Source organism: Protopterus annectens, chromosome 13.part0, assembly GCF_019279795.1.
Source record: "Protopterus annectens isolate FY-2018-M chromosome 13.part0, PAN1.0, whole genome shotgun sequence".
Lineage (NCBI taxonomy): Eukaryota > Metazoa > Chordata > Ceratodontiformes > Protopteridae > Protopterus > Protopterus annectens.
Window position 1 is genome coordinate 213,723,779 of NC_056747.1, and position 11,020 is coordinate 213,734,798.

Consider the following 11,020-nt stretch of genomic DNA (forward strand, 5'->3'; position numbering starts at 1 on the left):
GAGGAATCATCCGCTTTTCAGATGAATATGCTTTGGAGGGAGGAAGTGTGAAGATTATTAATAAAAATGTTGAAAAGTAAGGGTCCAATAATGAAACCCTGGGGAACTCTGGTTTTATTTTCAAGGTATTGTGAAAGATTAGTTTGCCATCGAACATATTGTTGTCTGTTAGTTAAGCAGTTGACAAACCATCTTAGAGTTAGTGGAGAACATCTTATTGTAGATAACTGCTGTAGTAATTGTTGATGTGATACTGTATCAAAGGCCTTACATAGGTCCAGTAGGATTACAAAGGTTAGCTGGCCAGAATCCAAGACTTTCTTTACAGTATCTGTGAATGATGTAAGTGCAGTGGATGTGCTGTGTGCTGCGTGAAAACCATGCTGGGAGGGAGCAATGAGATTGTTATTAGTAAGATGTTTCAATAATTGCATATGGATGCACTTTTCTAGCATTTTATAAAAGGGGAGTGAATAGAGATGGGTCGATAGTTTGTCAGTTCATTGGTATTTCAATCCTTATGTAGGGGTATTACAATAGATTTTTTTCCAAAGTTGCGGAACTTCTGATTCTGTAATAGATCTATTAATCAATCTACGCTATTGCATCTGCTGTGAATTTTCGGTATTCAGAAAGGAAGTTGCCTGAGGAGAGGGAGCATCCTTTTAATTTGAGAAGAAGCTTATGTATTAGAGAGGTGAGAATAGGTTGCAGAGTAAAAGTGGGAGTTGCAGAGATAGTTGTGGAGGTTTCCTGGTTAAGGAGGTTGTTACTGCTGCTATTACTATTTAGTGATTCCGGTGGGAGTGGATTTAGTGTTGAGGTGGAGTTAGTTTTTGTTGGGGGATAGTCTACGAGTTTATGTATGTTTAAGTGGGAGTTAGAGATGTTAGCTATTGTGGATGTATCTTTTTCAGGGGCTGGTGAAGGGTTTTGAGTGGACCCAAGAGTCAGGAGTGTAGCGATTGATTTCCAGAATTATTTGGGGGTTTTGTTTTGGTCAGTTAGTTGTTAAGAAAAGTACTTTTCGTCAGCAATTACTATTTTTTTTTTGTATTTATTACATAGCTGTTTGTATATAAATAGGTTGGTGTCATCTTTATACTTATGCAAGTTTTTCCAAGCTTGGTTTCTAGTTTGCATTACTTGTTTTGTGGCTTTAGTAAGCCATGGTGCATAATTGATTTTTGCTCTTTGGGTAAGAAGAGGGGCTATGCTATTAAGGGTATCTAAGTAACCAGCCAATGACATTCAGTGACATGGCTTCATTTAACAGAAGTCTTGCAAGCTGAGATTTGTTATAGTTCCATAAATGGATCATATGCTAGACAGTGAAGGCAAGGTAAAATAAAACCAGTGGACACTGTATGCTTATAGCTCAACAAAATCAAATGACAGTGCATGACAAAACATGTAAAGAAGCATGTGGGAATAATATGAACTGATCACGGACTAAGCCGAACAACTTTTTAAGAATCAAACGAACAACCAAATGGACAGTTAACAGCGTTGGAATCCACAAAAAGCACGATTACAATTAGCGCTTTCATCCACTTTTAATTGAAACGTGAATTTCTTCAGAAAAAACGGGAGCTCTCCCCTGCTCTCGTTTTTAAACAAAGTTACAGGAAATGATGTAAAAAATCTTGTTATACAAATAATCAACAAATAAATAATTTGTTTAATTCCTACACAAATGTATAAATTTATAATGTATTCGAAAATACTCTAATTGTACATCATTCACTCATCCACAAATTTCATACATATTAAAAATATATATGATGCTATAATTACACGAACTTATTCATTAAAACTCATGAAGACAAAATGTCTACTCTCAAAAACATACACTACCACACCAACATCTATATGTCAATGCTCTAAAATGTATGTGCACACACACACTTAATAAACTAACGCTCCACTGTGTGAGCACATATTTTTGCATTATAAAACATTTTATAAAATAAGTTTGTGCTTCTTAAATTTCATGTCCAAATATATTGACATGAAATTCTTGTCTATATAATGACCAAGTACTTGTTTAACTAAAAAAATTTTTTTACTGAAATCTACAAAAAGTTTACATGTATATAATGATGATAATTAATAGTGTTATGTTACACCTCACAACCTAATCTTTACCACCTCTCAAATGCCCCCCCCCCCATCATCTATGGGCATTTATATTCACAGTTTGCCATCTTGAACTGATGATATCAAAAAGGCAAATGGTGATTAGGTGTATGTATATATGGGAAATAGTTAACATATTTTATTTCTGTATACTTTATTTTTTGTGTATATATATATATATTTGCATCTTCAAGTTATATATGTTTGTACAAATTGATGTTCAGCATATTAATTAGCATTAGTATTAATTGTAAAGTGATAGTAGCAGTATTTTATTAAAATTTATATACAGTTTTATAATATTGTTTTACATAAGTGATTATTGCACTGCAGAAATATGTATACATGTTTTGGCACCTATTTTGTGTCAGATGACTTCTATATAAACAATTGGAGTACTTTGTAGTACGTTCTGAAGAAGTCTGGTCTCAGATGAAAGCGCTTAACGTACTATTCATTTTGTGTTCTGAATAAACTCAGTGTGTCCAAGCCGAGGACTTTTCGTTTTTGTTAGCCTGCCTGAATCTACTTTTGTACTGTTTAAGTTGTTGCTATCTTTTGGGGAGGATTGGTTGCAGCCGAAGGTATGGAAAACAACGAAGGCACTCAGGCTCAATCGGACCAGAGTGAGTTAGCTTCTATCCGCTATGAATTAAGTACTCTTAAAGAAGAGATGACCAAACTCATGGAGCTAGTAGGACGCTCCATTTCCATTGGTAGCATTGACGCCAAACGTTCTCTGCGGTGCAGACAACCTTCTATCACATCCAGTGAGGAACGCACGGAAAGGAATGAACTACTAAACTCTTCGGTTGTATTACGGATCGATGCGAGTACGCAAATAGCGATCCCCAATGGGCAAGGTAGCCCTATGGACAATGTATTACCTACAACTAAACAACGCGGTGAGGAATTGAGGAGAGAACGCGGCAGCAAGTCGCTATCAGATGATTTTACATTCGACTTCAGTTTATTCCAAACAAGGGAAGACATTGACCGTTTAGGTGCTCGTCCAAAAAGGACAGCACCAACCAGGACTTATGCAGCCTGTACAAAAAATTTTATGGACTCTAACAAAGGTATAGATTTAAATATAAGTCCTTATGTTTTAAAATCAGTTAGTGGGAATGTACAGGGGAATAAGAACAGGTGTTATAGTGGCAACAATTGTGTCTTTGATAAATTTTTAAACGACGAATATAATTTTGATAGATACAACAAACACGAAGCCAAACACAAAGGTAGAACTGATAGTGCGAATGAGTATGCTGCTAGAAATAGCATTAAGGACAAAATATACCTAATGGGTAAAAAGTTGGTTACTATCAAAAATATTAAAATTGAAAATGCATATTTTAGCAAGTGTTTGATGCTACATGTTGTGCCTAAGGGTATCAGGTTTTTTAAATTACCCATGGGACATGAATTAAATGATGACACCATTAATGAATTCAATAAGTTATTTGACAGTTTTGGATTTGACTATCTTAAGATGTTAATACAGAAAAACGATGAGAAGTTATCTAATTTGATTATAGAAGTAGATAAGTTAAATGGTGAAATTTTGAATGATAGGTTGTTCAACCAGTGGAATGACTTATACGATAAGCAATTTGCTGATGCAGACAAAAAAGCAATAGTCATACATCAAAGGAAAGAAAAGAAATTAATTAGAGATGTTGACTTATATGCTAACAATAGGGCTTATGTTTGGCCCAAACAGAATGTCAGCAGGCAGTATTACACTGACAAATACATGGATACTGAAGGGAGAGACAACGATGAAATACATCAGCAGGGAGTTTACTTTTCATCAAAAAACTATCATGGGGCAAGAAACAGGAAATGGAGATAAATGAATTGCATACAGTTAGGACTGATATACAACAGAGTCATGTAGATGAACCTTTTGGGGATGTGCCCAACATATTACATATGGACGCATTCATTATGAAGGATGATATAATGACAATAGATAGGATGAAAGACCATGTCAATGAACACAATGTAGCATTATTAAACAACACTGATAAGAATGACAATATACTTTTTACAAGAAATGGTTTTAATGTTTTCAATTACACCAATCACAGCATCACAGATGAATTTTTTAGTTTATTTTCCAAAGGGATGAAGTTCATACCTACAGTACGTTTCAATATAGTTGACACCATCATGGAAATAAAGTTATATTGCAGGAGATTGAATTTAGCATTAATTTTTGACCAACAGATACAAAGGACTGAATCAAATATTCATAGTGTTCTGAGAAAGAAAAGCACTTTCATACCTCCTAGCAACCCCAATATTCAATTGTTTGAGAAGACTGTGTGTAGTGATATGTATAAATTTAAAACTATGGAATACAATGCAGAGGTTAATCTTACTGAGGCAGAACAAGTATGCCTTACAGAATTTATTAATAACAAGCAAGTTAGACTGATGAAACCCGATAAGGGGGGAGGCATTGTTATGTTCAACACAGTGGATTACATTAAGGAGATACAGCATATATTATACAACTCAGGCAATTATGAAAAAATATCATTCAATGAAATCAATATAGGACATAAGAGGGTGGATACGATATTGGAGGAATACTTGCTTGATAAGAGGATCACAAGTGAGACTTATGAGTACATGAAAGTTGAACATCCGGTGTTGGCCACTATTGTGGGAATTCCTAAGGTGCACAAAAATGTAGAACATCCACCTTTTAGGCCTATTATTTCAGGTAGTAGGTCCAAGACATTTCCCTTAGGTAAAGTTATCGACACATGGGTCAAACCAGTATACAAGGTTACACCACATCTTATTAAGGACTCATGGACATTTTTATCACAACTAACCCCACAGATATGGAAAAAAGAATTAAGATTCTTAACCATCGATGTGATTGATTTATTTTCTTGCATCCCCAAGGATGTGGGGTTAGAGTATTTTTCCAACAGTTTACGAAAAAAGACAAATATGAGTTGGGACAGAGTTTGCCTTATTACGGAAATGATGGGGGTAATACTCGAGAATAATTACATTCAGTTCCAAGGAGAGTTATTTAAACAAACCAGAGGCGTTGCCATGGGGGCATCTTGTGCCCCGATTTTTGCCAACATGGTAATGTTGGAGTGGGAATCTGAATACATATTCAAATCTGAATTTTACCAGTACATTAAGTACTATACCAGATTCTTAGATGATTTGTTTATATTATGGGATGGCCCATTGGTGGAAATAGACAGATTCATAAATTATATTAATAGTACAACAGAATTTTTGAGATTTACCCATGTTATTAACGAAGAAGGAATAGCATATCTCGACACATATATATGTCATGGGGATACTGGTTTCAAGTCTTGTATTCATAGAAAGGACACGATCTCTAATGACTACTTGTCATACTCCAGCAACCATCCCAAGCATGTATTCAAAAATATATATAAAGGCCAATGTATAAGAGCAGCCAGGATGTGCTCAACTAAAGACACTATGATGAGAGAAATTGATCTAATGAAAACTATGTTCTTAAATCGAGGGTACCCCAAAAAAGTTCTTAATGGGATCAACAATTATATAATAGAAGAATGGGGAAACAAGTACAAACCCATATTAGGAGATAACAATTTTGATATTATTACTCAAGGGGAACATAGTTCATTAGAGCATGGTCTAAGGGTATGTGTATTGACTTATTCACCTGCAGTTAAACACATAGAAAAATGTTTAAAGGAGAGATGGAATCAATTTGTTGTTAATAGAGAATCTATGTCTATTTTAGGTATGGATATGAAAATAGTCTATAAGACAGGATTTAATATTAAGAAATTGCTGGAAAGTTCAAAAGGTACGTCAGTAAGAGCTAACAAACATACAACAAAATGTGGATATTGCAATCAATGCCAATTTATTAAAGTATGCAGAGGTACTAGGTTACACAATACAAATTCTACTTATGTACCAAGCATCTATGGCTACTGCAGTTCCACATTTGTGATATATTTAGCTACCTGTGTAGCATGCAATGCATTCTACATAGGTAAGACAGAAAGACTTTTTAAAAGACGTATATATGAGCATCAGTATGCCATCAGTAAAAAAGACAGCAGGAATGCTTTGTATCGTCACATGTTTAATACGAATGACAGTCATACATTTACGTTTCACATTATTGATAAGGTGGAACAATCACCACATGGAGGCAATATTAAAGCCTTGCTGGGATTAAAAGAAAGTAGGTGGCAGATTATTTCGGATGCAACAAACTTTCCAGGTATCAATGACAATATCAGCATAAAACCATTTTTAATTTTGAAAAAATAAGTAGTGCACAGTTTTTACTATTACTTTCGTTATATTAGATATTGTTGTTATTGTACAATATAGTGTCTTAATTTAAAGCCTCATTTACAGCTAATAATTTAGATTATGAAGGAGTATGTATTATTAGCCTCCACAAATTATTCTTTTATTAGGTTACTATTAGGTATTTTTAGGAGATAAATGGGGATCATGCATTAATCAAGTTACATTTCACATTTTCAAGTTAATATATTCTTAAGTTAACATATTTTATTTCTGTATACTTTATTTTTTTGTGTATATATATATTTGCATCTTCAAGTTATATATGTTTGTACAAATTGATGTTCAGCATATTAATTAGCATTAGTATTAATTGTAAAGTGATAGTAGCAGTATTTTATTAAAATTTATATACAATTTTATAATATTGTTTTACATAAGTGATTATTGCACTGCAGAAATATGTATACATGTTTTGGCGCCTATTTTGTGTCAGATGACTTCTATATAAACAATTGGAGTACTTTGTAGTACGTTCTGAAGAAGTCTGGTCTCAGATGAAAGCGCTTAACGTACTATTCATTTTGTGTTCTGAATAAACTCAGTGTGTCCAAGCCGAGGACTTTTCGTTTTTGTTAGCCTGCCTGAAGCTACTTTTGTACTGTTTAAGTTGTTGCTATCTTTTGGGGAGGATATATGGGAAATATGCTATTTTCTTCTTCTTTTCTATATGAGGTTATTAATATCAAATGTTTTCTGTTATATAGATAGATAGGGTGGCCACTTGTATCATCACATTTAGGACATTTTTCATTTTATAGTGATCATTTGTGGGACATTTGTTCTTTATTAATACTTGTGTTGATATTCTCACATTTAGGCGTTCAAGTGTATGGAAGTGAGATGTAAAGGAGTGTACCATTGAGGGGTGGATATCAGATAGTAGATAAAGTAATTTGTTCAACAAGAAAATAGCATATTTATCTAGCAACTGTATTTCGCCTGCTTGCTGATACATTGTTATTGTTTTGCTGCATTTATTCTGTTTATTGCACTTGAATTCTCAGTTTTTTTGTCTACTCCTTCTAGCATGTCGAGGGATCAGTTGCTAGTGTCCTCTCCTGCTCAGCTGGTGAAACTGGGAATATTGAGGCAATGTTACAATTGCCTCATGTACACAGACAACCCTCTCCTCCTCCCACAAAACACAAATACATGCGAGAGATGCAACTATACGGCCAAACTGGAGGCTGAGCTCTCTCAACATAGGACTGGCAAGACCAGACAGGAGGAGAAGGTTACCACACACACTATAGACCCAGTCTCACATAGTACCATCACAACCTCAAATCATACACATAAACACACAAAGACATACTCGGAGGCTCTGATCAAAAATCTACCAAAACAGCAGAGGCCACCAAAGCAGACACCCAAACAACTACCACCTCAGAACACAACACCTGAAACACATAGACCTCACAGTCAGAGTGTCAAACAGTCACAGCCCTTAAGGCCAAACACAATGCCAGACACACTAGTCATTGGTGACTCCATAGTCAGACACACTGACGTCCCGCTCACCAGACTGAGTAAGGAGAGGGTTACAGTAAGCTACCTGTCGGGCACTAGAATCCGCCACATAACGCAAGCACTCAGGTCTCTCAACAGCAGGTACAAATATGACTCAGTCATTGTCCACGCTGGTGTAAATGACCTGAGACGTACCTCCTTGGACTACATGAAAAGAGACATCGAGGAGCTCTCTGATTATGTAGCCCAGGCAGGTATGACCCTTACCTTGAGCAGTATCCTACCTTCACCAAGAATGATGCCACAATACAGAGATAAGATGATCAGCTTTAACAATTGGCTTAAACTCTGGTGTCATTCAAAGGGGATCCAATGTCTGTCTGCCTGGGATGACATGCTGGACAAGCCACGCTGCTTTGCAAGGGACGGCTTGCACCTGTCACCCATGGGATTCCGGATATTGGCAAACGCTCTTGCCACCCCCATAGTGCCTTTTTTAGGCAAGGCTCAAATTCTAAACCTACCACCCTAGAACACAAAAAAGGAAAAAAACTAAGGGTAATGCTGCTCAATGCCAGAAGTCTCAATCTCAAAATGCACGCACTCGAGGCCCTTCTCAGTATGGAGAACATCGATGTCTGTGCTGTGACAGAAACCTGGTTCAAGGCTCCTGAGAGCACCCCAGCACTATCAGGTTTTACCTCATATCATGCGTTCCAGCCCCAAAATCCGGACAATACCAAGAAAGGAGGGGGGGTATCCATATTCATCAAGGACACCCACACCTCAAGATTGGTGGCAATGCACAATGCATCAGAGACCATCCAGGTGCAATTAACCATAGGCAAGACTGCTCTGCAAATTGTAGCATGTTACAGGCCACCCTCACAAACTCAGGAACCTCACATGGCTTTCCTGAAAACACTGGAGGGGATAAATGTATCTCCAAACACCATCATACTAGGTGACTTCAATTACCGTAATATAGACTGGGAACACTACTCAAGCCCAAACACCCTAGCCCAAAAGTTCCTGGAATTCATAAACTCAAATGCCATGGAACAACTAGTCACTATCCCCACAAGAGGGGAAAACATACTTGATCTCATCATCACGAACATGGGAGCACAATGTTCAACACTGGAAGTATACCCCTCACTGGTGAGATGAGATCACAAACTAATCTCGCTGGAGGTCCTCATCCCACCCCCACCTGAAATAAAAAAGACCACAGTAAAGAACTTCTCGAAAGCCGACTTCACACTTCTAAAGACTAGTGTGGTCTCCTTTAAGGCCCCCGAGCCGGCAGAAAACAGTACTCAAGCCACTGAATCACTTACAAGTGCCTTCTACCAGCACCTACAGGACTGCATGGATAAGGCAATCCCAAGCAAAACAAAGACTCTTTGTACCAAAGGCAAGCGTCCAGTCTGGTGGAACCCAGCCATAAACAAACTCTACAACAAAAGGAGAAAGCTACTACAAGACAGAGCAAAATCCTTAAAAGGTAAGACACCTTTGATCACTACAAGTAAAAAACTAAGAGCTCTCATAAAATCATCCAAAGCAAACTTTGAGAGAAAAATAGCTAAAGACTCAAAAGACAATCATAAGGCCTTCTTTAGCTATGTTAGAAACCTGGGAGGAAACTCCCAGATATGCTCAGAACTAGTTCAAAATGATGTGAAGTTTACTGATCCTACAGACATTGCCAACATACTGGCTGACAGGTTCAGTGCAAACTTCTCCCCTCCCAAAGGAGAGATATCTATACCAAACGATTGCAGCCCCCCAAACATCTCTAACGCCCAAGTGAGAACTGCTCTCTCCAAAGCAAAAAAACACAGCATCCATGGGACCTGATGGTGTCCCCGGCTGTGTGCTCCACGAACTCAACGAGGAATTAAACCCACAGCTAGGACAGCTGTTTAATCATAGTCTCACCTCTGGATACGCACCAGGAGTGGCGCACTGCACGGTGGTCCCACTTCACAAAGGCGGTGCCTCCACCGACCCTGGAAATTACCGGCCCATTAGCTTGACAAGCCTTATCTGCAAAGCCATGGAGAGGATCATAATGGATCTCATAAATAAAGACATAGGGAATTTGCAGACTTTGGATCCAACCCAGTTTGGCTTTGTCAAAGGCAGATCATGCCTTTTAAACTTGGTTGAAAACATTCACCAAAGCCATTGATGAGGGAAAGGCAGTCCATACAGCCTACCTCGATCTGGCGAAAGCCTTCGATACAATACCCCACTCGGGTATCATTGAAAAACTCATCAGCTTAAATGTTAACCCATACATCACAAGATGGGTTGCAAACTGGCTGAGTGACAGAACCCACAGGGTCAGAGTTGCTGGCGCCATGTCAGACTCAAAGCCTGTCACAAGTGGTGTCCCACAGGGCTCAGTCCTGGGCCCACTCTTGTTTGGTATCTACTTTTCTGAAGTACAAGCAAACACAGGAGGGTTATGGCTGACAAAGTTTGCAGATGACTGCAAACTGGGCGTAGTCGAAAACACATCTGACACAGATATCCTTCAAAAGGGTCTCACAGAAACGGATAACTGGTGCCAGAGCCATGGCCTAAAGTTAAATGCCAAAAAATGCATAGTCATACCCTTCGGGAAAAACAAGGTTACCCCTAGCTACCATATAGGTGGCAATCCACTGAGCACAGAAGAAGTTATCAGGGACCTGGGGACCCAGGTTGACAGTAGCCTGTCATTCGACACACATGTAGCTAAAGTAGTTAGGAAGACCTTCTACATTGCCCACCTTATCATGAAGGGATTCACATCTAGATCAAGGGAGGTCATAGTTTCCCTATACTCATCACTCATCAGACCAATGATTGAGTACAATGCCCCATTCGGAATGTATCTGACCCGACACTTGCAGCAGCTGGAGAGGCCACAAAAGTTCCTCACCAAAAGGATAACGGGTCTCAAAAATCTGTCCTATGCTGCCCGACTGAAAGAACTTCAGCTATATTCAGTCGCTTACCGCTTGCTCAGAGGTGACCTGTGCCTGACATACAA